Source organism: Pan troglodytes, chromosome X, assembly GCF_028858775.2.
Source record: "Pan troglodytes isolate AG18354 chromosome X, NHGRI_mPanTro3-v2.0_pri, whole genome shotgun sequence".
NCBI lineage: Eukaryota > Metazoa > Chordata > Mammalia > Primates > Hominidae > Pan > Pan troglodytes.
In genome coordinates, this window is record NC_072421.2 from 100,501,871 (window position 1) to 100,519,714 (window position 17,844).

General features: G+C 38.5%; 1 protein-coding gene across 28 annotated transcripts in view; it reads left to right on the forward strand.

Annotated features, from left to right (window-relative positions):
- Nucleotides 1-17,844, forward strand: part of RAB40AL (RAB40A like) — a 417,954-nt gene that overhangs the window by 125,072 nt on the left and 275,038 nt on the right. For 9 of the 28 annotated variants that reach the window (XR_010154860.1, XR_010154861.1, XR_010154872.1 and 6 more), the window contains 4 exons: nt 3,266-3,456; nt 6,446-6,528; nt 7,327-7,467; nt 11,358-11,434. The gene's annotated coding sequence lies outside the window, so the exon portion shown is untranslated. Of the gene's footprint in view, nt 1-3,265; nt 3,457-6,445; nt 6,541-6,719; nt 6,831-7,326; nt 7,468-11,357; nt 13,722-16,536; nt 16,625-17,844 lie in introns of those variants that run through there. The other 19 variants (XR_010154871.1, XR_010154866.1, XR_010154863.1 and 16 more) reach the window with 6 other exon arrangements.

The following is a 17,844-nucleotide window of genomic DNA, read 5'->3' on the forward strand; positions in this document are numbered from 1 at the left end:
TGATATAGTGAAGGGCTAAAAGAGAAAGTAAACATGTAGTCCCTTACTCATGAGGAGAACCAAGGATGAAACCAACACAAGGGTGACCTTATCCTTACTCTCTATCTGCGAACTGAATAGAAAGCTGCAAGAGTTTGTGTGTGTATAATTGTTGTGAAGAAGACTGAGATACAAACAACATGCAGATACCCACACTGAAACATACAAACACACTGTCAAATAAATAGTTTTGACTTACTTGTCTTACGCATAAAACAGTATAATGTGAACATGTTTCCAAAGCAATGAATATAAGAGCATCATATTTGTAATTTCACAACTTTTTGTTTTCCACATTTTGTACAATAAGGTTTCTAAATTTAAAACACTAGAGAATTGCACATTTATAAAATAAAAGAATCCTGTCTCCCTACAATGTGCACACACTGATTTATGAAATAGAATTTTTTAATGTACTATTTTCACACAGCAGCATATGAACATGATTCTTAATAAATGCATTTCTACACTATCATTTTGTGACTAGGGTCACAGAGTTTTCTGATTTACAGAACAGAATCTCAATAACTTTATCACATTATCAGTTAATTATTTTCATTGTTTAAGCTTTGTCAAATATAATCGAAATGTATATTACATATTAAAAATATTTTCTACCTGTCACACCTTCTCCTTCTCCATAATACAAAGATAGTTTCTCTTAATTTATTGGTATCTACTCTTCAGATGTTTTTCTCTGCATGTAGTATACTAACTTACTTTTATTGACACACACACCTCTAAATCCGTGTTAATCTATCTATATAAATTATTTTACATAAATCCATGCACTACATTATAATTTATGACTTAACTGGTTGACTAAATATGATTCTGTTTCATATTTTTTGTTTTGGTGTATTCCCAAGTGTTGGAATTTATATCCTTTTTCTGAGATTTATATATTGTCTCTTGATATGATTGGCTTACTTCTCTTGTTCATGAATATTTCATATTTGGAGGATATAAAGCATGATTGAATATGGGTTAGAAATAATTTCTCCCAAATTTTTATATTTCTTTTTATTTTCTATTTTGGCTATACAGATACAATTCTATACTTTATAATTTTTTACTATTTAAAAAGCACTTCAGCACATTGTTTTCGAAAGAACAACTCAACAATAATAATGCTTTAAGGCTGGGTGCAGCGGCTCACACCTGTAATCCCAGCACTTTGGGGGGCCGACATGGGCAGATCACTTGAGGTCAGGAGTTTGAGACTAGCCTGGCCAACATCAGGAAACCCCATCTCTATTAAAAATACAAAAAATTATCTGGGCTTGGTGATGCACACCTGTAGTCCCAGCTACTCAGGAGGCTGAGGCAGGAGAATCGCTTGAACCTGGGAGGAGGAGGCTGCAATAAGCCAAGATCATGCCACTGCACTCCAGCCTGGGTGACAGAGCAAGACTCCATCTCAAAAAAAAAAAAAATATATATATATATATATATATGCTTGAAGTTATATCAAATGTTAGCTGACAGGACAGAAGGGAAAAAATGTTTTGAATAATTCTAGGTTTAGAATCCTGGAACAATAGTTTATAAGGTAGTTTCCCTAGATCAAGTTACCAGTCTTTTAATTTGTGTTCCCTGATCCAACTAATGGGCATAATTATTGGTACTGGATAGAATTGTTGAAATCAAAATGAGATGAAATATAAAATACCCTTTATATAGTAGTTGTGTACCTGTTAATAGACTACCATCCAGGTTCCCTTTCCAAAGGGCCACAACTTGGTCTAGTTCAACATCTCAGGGATCAGCCAGTCCATGTACATACAGAAGATACTTTATCTTCCATTTAGTAGTGTAACTTGCTTATTTAACTGTAGTGGGTAGAATTGTGTCCCCCTCAAAACATGTCCCAATCCTAACCCACACAAACTTTATTTGGAAATAGGTTCTATGTAGACATAATGAAGTGAAAGATCTCCAGAAGGGAATATCCTGAATGTAGGTTGATGCCTAACTCCAATGACTGGTATCTATATAAAAGAAAGGAGAGGGAGATTTGACACATCCAGGGAAGAAGGCCATGTGAAGATTGAGGCAGAGATTGAGTTATGCCACCTCAAACCAAATAAAGCAGGAGCCACAAGAAGCTGGAAGAGCTAAGAAAGGATTCTCCCCTAAAGGCTTTGGAGGCAGTGCAGTCCTGCCTACACCTTGATTTTGTACTTCAGGCTTTGGTTTTGTACATCGGAATCATGGCATAATAAATTGCTGTTGTTTAAATATGCAAAGTTTATGATAATTTGTTATGGTGGCCCTAGGAAACGATTACATGTACAAACATCATACCCCAAATGTCATTGATTATGAATAAACATTGGTCAATACCCTAATTTTTTTTCATGGCTACAGGGATACGAATGCCAGTAAGACATGTGAAAAGTATTTAAAAGTGCCAACATTTCGTAGGTACTATATGCTTTTAATGTATTGGATCATTCAGTGCCAAGAACACACTTATGAGTTAAATACTATTGCAGAATTCAATTTTACAGATGGAAAACTGAGGGACAGAGAGGATAATGACTTTGCCTAAGACTGAACAGTTAAGGAGTGGGACAGCTTGGACTTATGTCCAGTGCATCATGCTCTAGAGCCTGGGAAACTGTGAAAGCTCTGTTGTTAGGTGAAAGAAGCAGTCTGCAAGCATACATACTTTAGGAGCTCATTAAAAGTAATATGCCCTATGTTAGTGTATTTATACAAAACCTGGACCTAGTAAGAAATGGGTGGATTATGACTTTGGAGAGAATGTTCATGGCAATCCCAGAGACAGAAGCCATAGGGCAGTGGGATGATGAGTGGGAAGTGAAAAATGTTAACAGAGCATGTAGAAAACTCTTTTTGGTACTTCGAATATGAAGGAGAAGAAGGATAAGGGAGGGAGAGACAGAGACAGGGAGATCTGTATCCTGTAGCTGAATGGGTGATAAGGGGGTCCAAGGAGAGATTTTTTTTTTTAATCTTCAATTTCTTGAAACTTGACCAAGTTAAAAGCTAATGTGAAAAAAAAGCTATCTCAGAATTAACCCTTGAAGTTGACCGCATGTTTATTTCCCTTATGCTTTTATATCACATTAGAGCTCATGAGATACCTCTGATGGAATAGAATGGGTTTGAGCTCAATAGGTATTTAGTTATTACCTAATGAAAGAATAGACATTGTGTGTGAAGAAATGCTAGTAACTCTTGGATTTTTGTCTCTCAGGGAGGCAGCAGATGGCTGAAATTCTGATCTGATGTGGCTGGTTAATGCATGATCTGAAAACCCCTGCACTGGTGATTTTGGGACAGATCTAGAATATACCAATAAATATATTAACATACCAAGTAGTCTAGGAGCAGCCACTGGGCGAACACCAAACCTTGCATCCCTGGTGCTGTCTCTGAGCTCAGCAGGTAAGTTCAAAGACATGCCTGTCTTCCCAGTGTGGGGAACTAAATTTGGGTCATCTCAGAAGCATGATGTTGGGCAGCTCTTACGAGCTTCTGATAACACCCACGAAGCAGAGAAGCTACTGTCTACAAAACTTTGAACTCAAGGCATGTCACAGGGACATTTGCTTTCTTCAAATAGATGTCTGTGTTCTCATAAGGGGGAGCAATGAGAAATGATTTTTCACAATGCCTGTCTTAGCACTGAGGCTCAGCCAGCCCCTAGTGCTGTGTCCCATTTAAAGGCCATTTAAGTCCCACCCCATGCCATATACTCTCAAGAGGTTTCCTCATATACCCATCAGGCAGCTATGTAAGGATGGTATGGTCAGTCCCATTTCACAGATGACTAACCTCAGGCTCACAGAGCCTAAGTCACCTCTTCAGGTAAGTGGCAGGATTTGAATGAAATTCCATCCCTCACCCTCCCTAGAGTACCCTGAGCAGCCTCCCTTTTAGAAGATGGGTTTCTGGGCTTGAGAAATGGTGAGATTTCACCCACCTGCTATTGTAACCCCATGAGTCTTTACTCAACAACTTTTCTGGGTGAAGATGACAGAGGTGAGATCCCATTCTTTGTGCCAAGAGACCTGTGTGTAGGGACACATGAGTTGGCTGATGCCTGAAGTGGTGAGTGGGCTCAGGCAGAAACTCAAGTGTTGGCCTTGAGACAGGTGAGCATATATATGTGTGTATATATATATATGAGTTTATTAAGTATTAACTTACACAGTCACAGGGTCCCACAATAGGCTGTCTGCAAGCTGAGGAACAAGGAGAGTCAGTCCGAGTCCCAAAACTGAAGAACTTTGAGTCCAATGTTTGAGGGCAGGAAGCATCCAGCACGGGAGAAAGATGTAGGCTGGGAGGCTAGGCCCATCTCTCTTTTTCACATTTTTCTGCCTGCTTTATATTCGCTGGAAGCTGATTAGATTGTGCCCACCAGATTAAGGGTGGATCTGCCTTTCCCAGCCCACTGACTCAAATGTTAATCTCTTTTGGCAACACCCACACAGACACACCCGGGATTAATACTTTGTATCCTTCAATCCAATCAAGTTTACACTCAGTGTTAACCATCGCAACTCCTTTAGGCAAATGCACTCTGTATTTCATCTTCTTTAATGTCAGCAGCTATTCAAGTTACCCACAAGGATACCCACTGAATTATGACCATTATTCAGATCAGGGTACTTTAGGCAAGTTTCTGTACATCAGGGAAATACCTTTGTTGTGTCTCGATTAGCAGGTAATTCTGAATTATTCTAAAGTTTTCTCCAGTTTGTCTCTGTGCCTCCTGGTCTCGGAATGATCTAATCTCCTTGGGCACTGCCATTACATGTTCCAAGGCAGTTTAACATTTTTTTAAAAATTGTGATCCATGTGGTTTTAAGTCAGAAGATAATTTAAATTGAAAAATTCTAAATTAAAAAAAACTAAGAATAGCGTAAAAACTCTGGAAAAATCCGTACAAACTAGAGCTGAGATACTGGATTAGAATTCATGCTTTGTGAAGCACACTAACAAAGAGCTTGGCAAATAATTTCAGTGGAGAAGTCAAATAGTTAGATACATGAACAATAAACACATTAACTCTGCCAAAACCACAAAAACTAATAAGATGTAAATATAAATCCTGAGAAGAAAAGTGGAAAAAATAGGTTGCAAAAGAAGATAAGGATGTGATTCGACCTTTGGAACAGACTATGTGTGTGTGTAGGTGAACATATTTGTGTGCATCTCACTTGTGGAGACACATTTCACAGTATGCACCATTCTATGGACAGCAGACACCTAGGGGTCAGGGATTAGGAGCTGCTCCAGTGAGAGATACAGGTTAATTTCAATTCATATATGTGTTTTTATATATTGTTTTACATTTTATATTCAGGAAAAAGTATTTTGATGAAATATTAAAAACAATATGCTGTGAACATATTGACAAGAGTATGGTACACATATATTCCTTACTTCAGGCATTCATTTATTCAATTTCCTGGGGAAATAAAGTAGATTTTTAAAAAATGAATTGACTCACACGCAAGTGTGTGTGTGTGTGTTCTAGCTCCTCTAGCTCTACCACCTCAAATACAGTTCACAATTGCAGCATTATCCCCAGTTCAGACTGATGCTGTACTTCCAATATCAGATTTAGATATCCCCGAAAACGTACTTTTTTATAACCCAGAAAAATGATGGATACAGAGGGATTCCTGTAGGTACGTCAAAAATTCCAGAAAACTGGCTGATCACATTAATCAACCTCCCAACCTCCATCCCTCCCTTTCCCCTGCTGAACTCACCAGTCAGCTCTCAGAGTTGCAATCCTGGCTCTGGCCACTAGGAGACATCGCAGCCATCTTCACATTTGTTCTTTTTTAAGGAAAAGGAGTACATCTAACAAACAGTAACAGATGTTATAACATGGTTTGTTCCCTGAAATACCAGTTGTTTGGAGTATTCGCGTGTATATTAAAGCAGTTCCATTTGCTGTCGACCCCAAATCTACATCGCATTCATTGATTCATCTCTTCCCTTCTCTGTAGGTAGAGGTTTCCACATTGTAGGAGGGTCCCTTCCAGAGAGCGGGGCGTTCGTTCACTCTCCATTACCCCACCCCTGTATAGGCTTCCTGGTCCTTCTACCACTGCCTCCCACTCATCCCCTCTCCAGGGGCACAGCTGCCCAGACCTGCCCCTTGTGCCGTCATCCTCTCTCAGTCACCTCTCACCTGCCCTGATGCTCACTTAAGATTCTGTCTTCCAGCAACAGCCAAGGAGTGTTAGACCTACCTGGTGTTTCATCTTATGGATGCCCCACAGTATATGTATTTGCAGTCTTCTTTTACACTTACCAGTTTTTTTTTTCTTTGACAGAATTAGAATGAATCATTCTGCACTTAGGCTTATAAGCTGTGGTTTAAGGGAAGTATTGTATTTTTTGCTCCTTGCAGACACGTCTTTGCAGAAGAGTTCTATAATGGTGGTACAATGGCGCCCCCTCGTGACAGAAGCTTGAACTACAGCTTGAACTTCGGTGAGCAGGAAGGTAGGAGGGAGGGGCTCTGGCCCATGCACACCCTATAGAGCGTTCTGAAACTCTGGGTTGAAAAAGGAGACATTCCAGGTTAAAGGGATATAGAAGGCCAATAGATATTCCAGCCTCTTTATATGCTGAATAGAGAGCTGTATGTGAGAATAACAGAAAAATCATTTTAATTTCTGTAGAGATGAAAATATACTGTCTACATTGTTCAACACAATAGCTAATGGCAACTGTGGCAGTTGAACACCCGAAACGTGATTAATGTGACTGAGGAACTGAACTTTTAGTTTCATGTAAGTTTAATCAACTTAAATTTAAATGGCCATATGTGGACAATGCCTACTATATTGGACAGCAGTGGCTCAACACATTTTTCTGTACCTTTCTTTCTTCACTTAACAATATATGCTGGAAATCATTACAAAGGAGTAGAAGGGGGAATTCTCATTGCTTGTTTTACCTCCATAGAACTCTGGGATGTAGATGTACCTTAGATTATTCAATCAATTCCTATTGGTGGACATCTGTCTCATTTCTAGTCTTGTCCTGTTACAAATTGTTCTACCATGAATTGCCTTGTGTTTATGCCTTTTGTCTTTTTAAATTTTATCTTTGGGGGTACATTCTTAGAAGAGAGATTGCTGGCCCCGGAAGAAAATATCTGTGCTGCATAAAATAAAAGATTTGAAACGAGAGGATCTGGAAACATGGCGACAAGCAGTGACTGTTGGTTCTATCTCATTATTCTTTTGATTCCATGTACTTTCTGGTCTCCTATTTTCATTCTAGTGTGACATGATGAATGAATTTATTGAGCCCCAGGAAGAAGGAAAATTAAAGAAGAGCAAAGAATAATAGCTGGACAGAAGATGGGGGTCATTGAACCTATATCCTAGTTGCCAGACCAGTAAACTGACCACGGGACCTGGGGTGAGTCCTGTTCTTTTTTTGGCCTCTAGTCTACCACAGAAGGACATTTAATATAGGAACAGTGGTTAGCTGTGTGGGCTTTGGGGTGAGAAGGACTTGGATTTGAGTCTGGGAACTATTCACTTGATGGTTGCATAATCTGGAGCAAATAATTTATCATGTATCCTATAATTGTTGGCATTTTTATTATTGTTTATTTTATTTTATTATTATTACACCATTCATCCAAAGGGTGAATGATAGGAGTCAGGATTACACTGTCAGGTATTGCAATGTTCCGTGAAACTTTGCTTTTATAACTGATGGAGTCTGACATACAGATTAAAGGATGTCTGTAGAAAGCTCATGAGCAGACCCATATATATATTACATTTAATATGCAATATAGATATGGCATTTCCAATCAGATGCATTGTTTGAAAATTGGGGTTGGGTCAGCTGGTTCATTAAAAGGTAAAGTTAGATTATATATCTTGTAATTTAATCAGAATGACTCATCCACATATTACTACCTTGTATAAAAGTTCAGATAAAAGTAGAAATGAAAATAAAAACCCAGAATACCAAGCTCCATATATAGTATAACAGTTATATAAAATGTAATGTATGTATATCCATTACATTTGCTTATATACATGTATAAAAAACAATTAAAATAGCATGATGTAAATTTCAGTAAGGATAGGAATACTGATGATAAAAGAAAAACTTCAGCCAAATTAAATTTAAAGGACTTTGAGCAATGAACAATTCATGAATTGGGCAGCCCCCAGAATCACAGCAGATTCACAGAGACTCTAGCACAGCCATACGGTGGAAAAAGATTTATAGACCAAAAAAGGGAAATGATGTACAGAAATTGGAAGTGAGGTACAGAATGGCTGGATTGATTATAGCTTGGCATTTGCCTTATTTAAACCCAGTTTGAACACTCAGCAGTACACAAATGGTTGAAGTATGGCCTCTGGGATTGGCCAAGACTTAGCTATTGTTACAGGCGCATACTCCTAAGTTATGTTTTCAATTTTGTCTATTAAGCTAGGTTACAGTTCATCCACAAGGACTCAAATATAGAAGTACGAAGTCCTTCTCAGGTCACATTTAGTTTGCTTTAACACTGGATATTAATATTTTTTAATTTCTGCACTTGACTCAATATTAAACTTTTGCAAAGACAAGTGTGGAATACATTTATGATAAAAATGTAACTCCTAAAATATGTTACTTAAGAAATATTTCCGAAAAAACCATAGCCATAAAATTAACCCAGGTTAATATTATACCTACTTTAGTTTTTCTCTAACCCCAGGTCCCATAGGCTCCCATCTGGCAGTGGGTTTATGCCTTCCTCCTGAAGTCACATTCTTAACCAGAACACTCTTTTCACAGGGTTGCACTCTCTCCACCCTTTCATTTGTTTTCTCTCTGCACTTAGCCTGGGCAACAGAGCAAGATCCTGTAAAAAGAAAGAAAGAGAGGAAGGGAGGGAGGGAGGGAGAGAGAGAAAGGGAGGGAGGGAGGGCGGGCTTTGCTGTCTCTTCTTTGTAGCACAGGTAACCTGATCATGCAGTGGAGGAGAAGGAAAATCATCCCCTCATTACATTTTGTTTGATGTCCTTTCTTGCTACCTTCTTTTACCTTCCATTTGGACATTGGAATAGCAGCCTTTCATTAAGCTCTGGAAAGGAGATAGCACCGAATGACAGAGCATGAAGATGAGTCTGCTATAAAACAGACTGAAACCAGAAGTCCTGGGTCCCAAGTACTAGATCTGTCCTTGTATACGCAGTGGTTAGGGATGTGGGCTTTGGAGTCAGATAGATCAGGTAGAAAATGTGTGTACATTTAATAGCTGCTTTCATGATCTTTAGCAAATATTGAGTCTTCAAATTAATGAAACCCATATTTAGTATACATACATTAAATATCCGTGCATAGAGAATGAAATGAGCATTAATACAAAAATAATTCTACGTTTAAAATTAACTAGTGATGGGGTTATTGATTAATTATATATCTGGACTTGATTATATTTCCCTGAATTTCTTAATTGGTATGGATCTTTTTAAAATCAGAATTAAGTCTCAGAGAAATAGTGGTTGTTATGAAATATTAAAGTAACACAAAAAATTATAGAATACAACAGACTTCTACATATTCATGTCAACATATAAAACTTTCATAGGTGAGTCAAACACACTTTAAAGTCTTCTCTTATTACCTCAGCTGCCTTCTTTCCCACAGGTGACCATGATGCAGAATTTAGGTTTTACGTTTTCAAGACATTTTTCTATACTTTTATTACATATGCATATATCTGTAAGTGAAATATGGTATTGTTTTCTGACATGGTTTCATCTCTAAATACCTGGCTACCTCATGAAATAGGAGAAAGGAAGAAACATGAGGAGAACAAACACACATTCGCATCTTAATAGAGGGACCTACCATATATGCCTATTTGTCATTTATACTCTCTTTCAGACTCACTGAAGCAGACACACCCATTTTCTCAGTTTATATGCTGTGGGGAGCTCCAACAAAATCTGCAGATACCATTTTCCAAGCGTCTTTATTCCCTGATGAATTCAAAATCTTAGAGTTTCCCTGAAGCTAACTATCCTAAAATAATATCTCAGTGTATCCTGACATGAAATACCTTCCATTTGTCCAGACCTAATTTTCTATCTTTCATCCAAACTGTAATTCATGTAGGCTTACCCTGTCTATCTGGAATCTAAACTGGGTCATGCTGGTGAAAGAAGACAGTGATTCCCTGAGTTGATTTTCATATGTCCAGGCTACTACCCAAATCCATTGATTAGTTCAGGGATGCATGTCATTTAGAGCTCGATCTGATTTTGTATCACAATTGCTCAGCATGAGTATATTTTGCTTTCCATTTGTTATTTTTGATTGCACAAGGAAGGTATTTCAAAAGAGTTTTAATTCGTATGTGTTAATTGATGATCCTGGGGACAGAATCCATAGTGTAATGGGATAAAGAGTCAGTGAAAAGTGGAGAGTATTAACAAGGAATGTGTAAAACTCTTTGTGGAACTTTGAATTTGAAGAAGAGAGAATCCAATGGGGGAGGACACATACACATACACACATACATATACACACACACACACACACACACACATACACAGAGAGAGAGAGAGAGGGAGAGAGAGCGCTGGAGGGAGAGCGCCAGAGAGAGAGAGGGAGAGAGGGAGAGGAGTGGTATCTCTATCATGTGGTTGAATAGGTGATGAGAGGTCCAAGGAGGGATTTTTGAAAATCATCAATTTTTTGAAACCTGATCAAGTTTAAAAATTAATGAGAAGAACCATCTCATCTCAGATTTAAGCAATGAAGTCACCCATATATTAATTTCCTTTCTTGCCCAGTTAATTCGACTTTAGAGTTCATGAGGTACCTCCAATGGAATAGCATGAATTCTGGGCTCTGTAAATATTTAGTTGTTAGCTAATTAAAAACTAGATAATTGTGTGTTGTATTAGTCTGTTCTCATGCTGCTAATAAAGACATAACTGAGACTAGGTAATTTATAAAGGAAAGAGGTTTAATTGACTTACAGTTCCACATGGCTGGGGAGGCCCCACAATCATAGCAGAAGGCAAAAACACATCTTACATGGTGGCAGGCAAGAGAGCTTGTGCAGGGAAACTCCCATTTATAAAACTATCAGATCTTGTGAGACTTATTCACTACTATGAGAACAGTATGGTGTAAACTGCCCTCATGATTCAATTATCTCCACCTCGCCCTGTGCTTGACATGTGGTGATTATTACAATTCAAGGTGAGATTTGGGTGGGAACACAGCCAAACTCTATCGTGTGTCAAAGACTTGCTAGTAACTATTGGATTTTTGTCTCTAAGGGAGGCAGCAGATGACCGAAAACCTGGAGTGATGTGGCTGAATACCGCATGATCTGAAGACTGCACTGGTGGCTGCGGTATGGGTCCAAATTTTTCCTTAACAAAAACAAAAAAAGAGCCCAAAACCATACTGACTAGTCCAGGAACGGCCATTAGGCAAACACAACTTTTTGCTACCCTGGTGTTACCGATTTCTGAGCTCAACAGGTGAATTCAAAGATATGCCTGTCTTTCCAGCATGGGGAGCTGGATTTGGGTCAGCTCAGGCGCATGATGTTGAACATCTCTTATGAGCTTCTGATAGTGCCCAGGAAGTACAGAAACAACTGTCTACAAATCTTTGAACTCAAGGCATATCACAGGGACATTTGCTTTCTTCAACTAGATATCTGTTTTCTCATAAAGAGAAACAATGAGAAATGGTTTTTCACAATGCCTCGTTAGCCCTGAGGCTCAGCCATCCCCTAGTGCTGTGTCCCAACATTTAAAGGCCATTGAAGTCCCACTCTATGCCATATACTCTGTACAGGTTTTCTCATTTACCCCTCAGGACAGCACTGTAAGGATGGTGTGGTCAGTCCCATTTCATAGATGACCAAACTCAGGCTTTCAGAGCCTAAGTCACTTCTCCAGATAGGTGGTAGGATTGAAATGAGGTTCCATCCCTCATCATCCATAGACAGCCCTGAGTAGCCTCCCTTTTAGAAGATGGGCTTCCAGGGCTTGAGAAATGGTCAGATTCCACCCCCCTGCTATTGTGGACCAATGCGTCCTCACTCCACAACCCCTCTGGGTGATGAAGAAGATAGAGAAGATTAAATCCCACCATTTATGCCAAGAGACCTGGGTGTAGGGCCACATGAGTTGGTTGCTTCTCGAAGTGGTGAGTGGGCTCAGGCAGAAGCTCAAGTGTTGGCCTTGGGACAGGTGAGCTGGAGAGAAGGAAAGTAACATACACTAAACTACTGTAAGCAAATGCACTTTATATTTCATCTCCTTTAATCTTAACTGCTATTCAAGGTACCTATCACTTTGACAATTATTCAAATCAGGGTACTTTAGGAAAGTTTATGTAAAGCAGGGAATAAACTCTTTTCTCTCCAGTTCAGCAGCTAACTCTAGAATTACTTTTAAGTATTTTTAAGTATTTTTCCATTTTTGTCTTGATATCTCCAGGACTCTCAATGCTTGAATTTTTCTCAAGGCCGACAGTACACACGCCCTAAGGTGTTCTTCACTAGTATTTCTTTTTAAATTACAATCTGTATATATCTTATTCATATTATTGAAGTTGAAAACACATTCTAAATGAAAATAACACTAAGAATGTCTGTAAAATAACGGGGAAACATTTTCAAACTACATCTCAGATGTTGGATTAGTATCCATAATTTATAGGGCAAACTCAGTAACAAAACAGTTGGCAACTAATTTTGACATAGAATTCCAATAGATATAGACATGAACAAGGAACTTGTTGATTATGCTAAAACTATAAGAACTAATAAGATGCTAATATAAATCCTCAGAAGAATATTAAGTGGAAAAGACAGCTTGCAAAAGGAGATGATTAATGTGGTTGCACTTTTTGGCAAAGATTACGTGCATATGTAGGTGAACATGGTCATGTGCACCTCATCCACAGAAACATGTCTGGAAAGTGTGCACCATTCTATGGACAACAGACCTTTTGGGTCAGGAGGTAGGAGTTGAGCTAGTGAGAGGTGAAGATTAATTACAATTCATATATGTGCTTTTGTATATTGTCTGAAATTTGGTATTCAGGAATAAAAATATTTTGATGAATATTTAGACACAACATAACATACGTTTGCACAGATTGACAAAAGTAATGTGTATTATGTTCATTAATTTGAAATAGCTATTACTGTATTCTATTTAATGGTGAAGGAAGTAGTTAAGTAGAAGGACACAAAACAAGTCTCAACAAATTTAAAAAATCAAAATCATATCAAGTATGTTCTCAGACAAAAATGGAATAAAAGTAGAAATCAATAACAAGAGGAACCTGGGAAACTGTACAAATATGTGGAAAATAAACAAACAGCATGCTCCAGAATGACCACTGAGTCAAGAAAAAAAATATGGAGGATATCAAAAAGTTATTTGAAACAAATGAAAATGGAAACACAACATACCAAAATCTATGGGATACAGCAAAAGCAGTGCTTAGAGAAAAATTTGTAGCAATAGATGCCTACATCAAAAAAGTAAAAAGATTCCAAATAACCAATCTAACTGTTCACCTCAAGGAACTAAGAAAGGAAAAACCAAATCCCAAATGAGTAAAAGGAAGGAAACAGTAAAGGTCAGAGCCAAACTAAACAAAATAGAAACTAAAAATATACAAAATTTTAATGAAACAAAAAGTTAGATTTCTGAAAAGATAAAAAATTGATAAACCATCAGCTAGACTAACCAAGAAAAAAAAGAAGACACAAATAAACATCAGAAATGAAAAAGGAGACACTACGACTGATAACATGGAAATACAAATAATCATCAGAGACTATTATAAACAATTATATACCACCAAATTGGAAAGCCTAGAGGAAATAGATAAATTCCTGGACGTATACCACCTACCAAGATTGAATCAGGAAGAAATAGAAAACCTGAACAGACCAATAGTAAGTAATGAGATTGAATCAGTAATAAAAATTTTCCAACAGAGAAAAGCCCAGACCTGGATGGTTTCTCTGATGAATTCTACCAAACCTTCAAAGGAGAACTAACACAAGTTATATTCAAACTACTGAAAAAAAATTGAAGAGGAGAGAATTCTCCCTAACTCATTTTATGAGGGCAGCATTATTATGATATTAAAAACCAGACAAGGACTCAACAACAACAAAAAACTACAGGCCAATAACCCTGATGAAAATAGATGCAAAAGTTCTCAACAAAATACTAGCAACCTGAATCCAACAGCATATCAAAAAGATAATACGCCATGATCAAGTGGGATTTATACCAGGGATGCAAAGATGGTTCAACATATGCAAATCAACAAACATAATACATTACATCAACAGAATGAAGGACAAAAACCATATGATTATCTCAACCAATCCATAAAAAGCATTTGATAAAATTCATCATCCCTTCATGATAAAAACTCTCAAGAAACTAGGCATCAAAAGAACGTACCTCAAAATAATAAAAACCATATATGATAAACTCAGAGCTAACATCATAATGAATGGGGAAAAGCTGAAACCATTTCATCTAAGAGCTGGAACAAGACAAGGGTCTTGTTTTTTCACCTTCATCACTACTATTCAACATAGTACTGGAAGACCTAGCCAGAGCAATCAGACAAGAGAAATAACAGATATCCAAGTTGGATATCTTTACATTTGTTCCTCTTTGCAAATGATATAATTTTATATCTAGAAAAACCTAATGACTCCATCAAAACCCTCCCAAATTTGATAAATACAATATAGTTTTAGGATAGAACATCAATATACAAAAATCAGTAGTGTTTGTATGCACCAATGACGAAATAGCTGATGATGAAATAGTGGAGAAAGAAATTTAAAAAGCATGCCTACTTGAAATAGCTACCAAAAAAAAAACCTAGGAATAAATTTAACCAAGTAGGTGAAAGACCTCTACAAGGAAAACTACACAACACTGATGAAAGAAATTGAAGAGGACACAAGCAAATGGAAAGATATCCTATGCTCATGGCCTGGAAGAATTAATATAGTTAAAATGACCATACTGTCAAAGGTAATCTGCAGATTCAATGCAATCCTTATCAAAGTACCAATGACATTTTTTGCAGAAATAGAAAAAACAATCCTAAAATTGATATGCAACCACAAAGGAACCCAGATAACCAAACCAATCCAGACCAAAAAGAACAAAGCTGGAGGCATCACACTACTTGACTTCAAAATATATTACAAGGCTATAGTAATCAAAACAGCATGGTATTGGTATGAAAACAGACACAAAGACCAATGGAACAGAATAGAGAACGCAGAAATAAATCCACATGTTTACAGACAAAACTGATTTTCAACAAAGGCACCAAGAACGTACGTTGGAGAAAGGACATCCTCCTCAATAAATGGTATTGGGAAAATTGGATATGCATATGCAGAAGAATGAAACTGCATCTCTGTCTCTCATCATATACAGACATCAACTCAAGATCAATTAAAGACTTAAATGTAAGATCTGAAACTATAAAAGTACTAGACAAAAACCTGGGGGAAACACTTTAGTACATTGGTCTAGGCAAATATTTTATGGCTAAGACCTTAAAAGCACAGACAACAAAACCGAAAATAGACAAATGACCAATATGTGTGTCCACCACAGAGTCCAGGTCCTTTCCTCTGCAACACCTTGTCAGCGTCAGTACTTTCTTCATTCCTCTGTAGCCTTTCTCACCTCCCTATACTTGGGGAGTCTAAATGGCACTACTTTATGAGTGTCTGTAGAGCAATACTTATCAAGGCCTACATAGGCACACACGCTTTGTGCTAGCATTTCCTTTTATATGTTTATCTTCAGGACTTAGTGAAGAATGTTGATTAAAATCTGGTTACAAGTACTGCCATCCTGATATTTCCCTTTTTTCACTTTTGGGCTTGAATTTAGAAAGGGAGACGAAATGAGATGCAAAGACACAAGCCAGAAGGAAGTAAAGGGAAATGTGGTTGTCAGCACACACATACACTCACACTCTCTCTCTTTCTCTCTCTCACACACACACACACACACTCACTCCTACATCAACCAGGTTCTGTTATCACAATACTACAATTCTCTCAACATAGTTGTTGGGCTCCAAGGGGACCCATTCAGCTCACCAGAGCAAATAGCCATGGGAACTCTGCCCTGGATTACACCCACTACCAGTGCACAGACTCTGAAAAGATGCTATCCATGTCGTGTAGATAATAGGGAATATTGGAACACTCTGAATAATATGGGGTTGTGAAAATTGATTATGTCACATCCACAGTATGAAATTTCAGAAGAGAGCAAAAATGAGTTATATTGAAACAATGATGAGAGATGATTTTTTTTGCCTATCAGATTAGTAAAGATTCACATTATTTCTAATATGAGCAGAAAGGAACTTTCACACTGGAATATTAGTAGTATAATACTTTTATTAAAAGTATTTTGATTTCAGATAAATGCATGGGGGCAAGATGGCAGATAGGAGGCAGGACCAGCTTGCAGCTCCTGCTGAGATGGACAGAGCAGCATGTGGAGACTCGTACTGTAAACCTTTTCTCCAAGAAGTACTGCAGGAACATACCAGGAAAGCTGAGAGAATCCACAGACCCTTTGAAGAAACTGGATCACTGTTGCAGGCCCCCTGAGATGCCGAAAAACTGTGAGTCTGCTTGCTTTGTCAGTGGGGAAGCTGGTGGTCTGGGACAAGTTCTCAGCCCTGGTCACTGGTTGCCCTGAAATAGACTCGGTGCTGTTGTAGGGCACAGTGGGAATGACACCAGCCTTTAGGGCTGCAGGCTGCATGGGAGCAGGGTGAGGCCCATGACCGCTGACTTTCCCCCACTTGCTGGCAAACTGTATGGTTCAGCAGAAGCAGCCATAATCCCCCTGGGAATATAACTCCATTGGACCAGACACCACACCCCCATCCCCCACAGCAGTCACAGCAAGCCACACCCAAGGAGAGGCTGAGCTCAGCCATGCCTATCCCTGCCCCTACCGGGTGGTCTTTCTCTACACACCCTGGTAGCCAAAGACCAAGGTCATAATCTCTTGGGAGTTCTATGGCCCTGCCCACCGCCTGAGAAATCTGAATACTTAACCAGCTGTCCCTAGGGAAAGTTGGCATCCTCTCTGCAGGACCACAACTGATGCACTCTTGAAATCACCACCTCCTAGCTGGAGGCCAACTAACACAAAACTAGCACACTAAACCAAAATACAACCAAGGACCCTTACAGAGTCCACTTCACTCCCCTGCTACCTCCACTGGCTGCAAAACCTGAAGATGGATCACATCACAGGACTCTTTGCAGACACTCCCCAGTACCAGCCCGGAGCCCAGTAGCTCCACTGGGTGGCTAGACCCAGAAGAGCAAAGACAGTCATGACAGTTTGGCCCTCAGGAAGCCCCATTTATAGGGGAATGGGGAGAACACCACATCAAGGGAGCACCCCATGGGACAAAAGAATCTGAACAGCAGCTCTTGAATTCCAGATCTTCCCTCTGACATAGTCTACCCAAATGAGAAAGAGCGAGAAAAAAATTTCTGCTAATACGACAAAACAAGTTTCTTTAACACCCCCGAAACATTGCACTAGCTCACCAGCAATGGATCCAAACTAAGATGAAATCTTGGAATAGCCAGAAAAAGAATTCAGAAGGTTGATTATTAAGCTAATAAAAGAGGCAGCAGAGAAAGATGAAGTCCAACTTAAATAAATCAAAAACGTGATGCAGGATATGAAAGGAAAATTATTC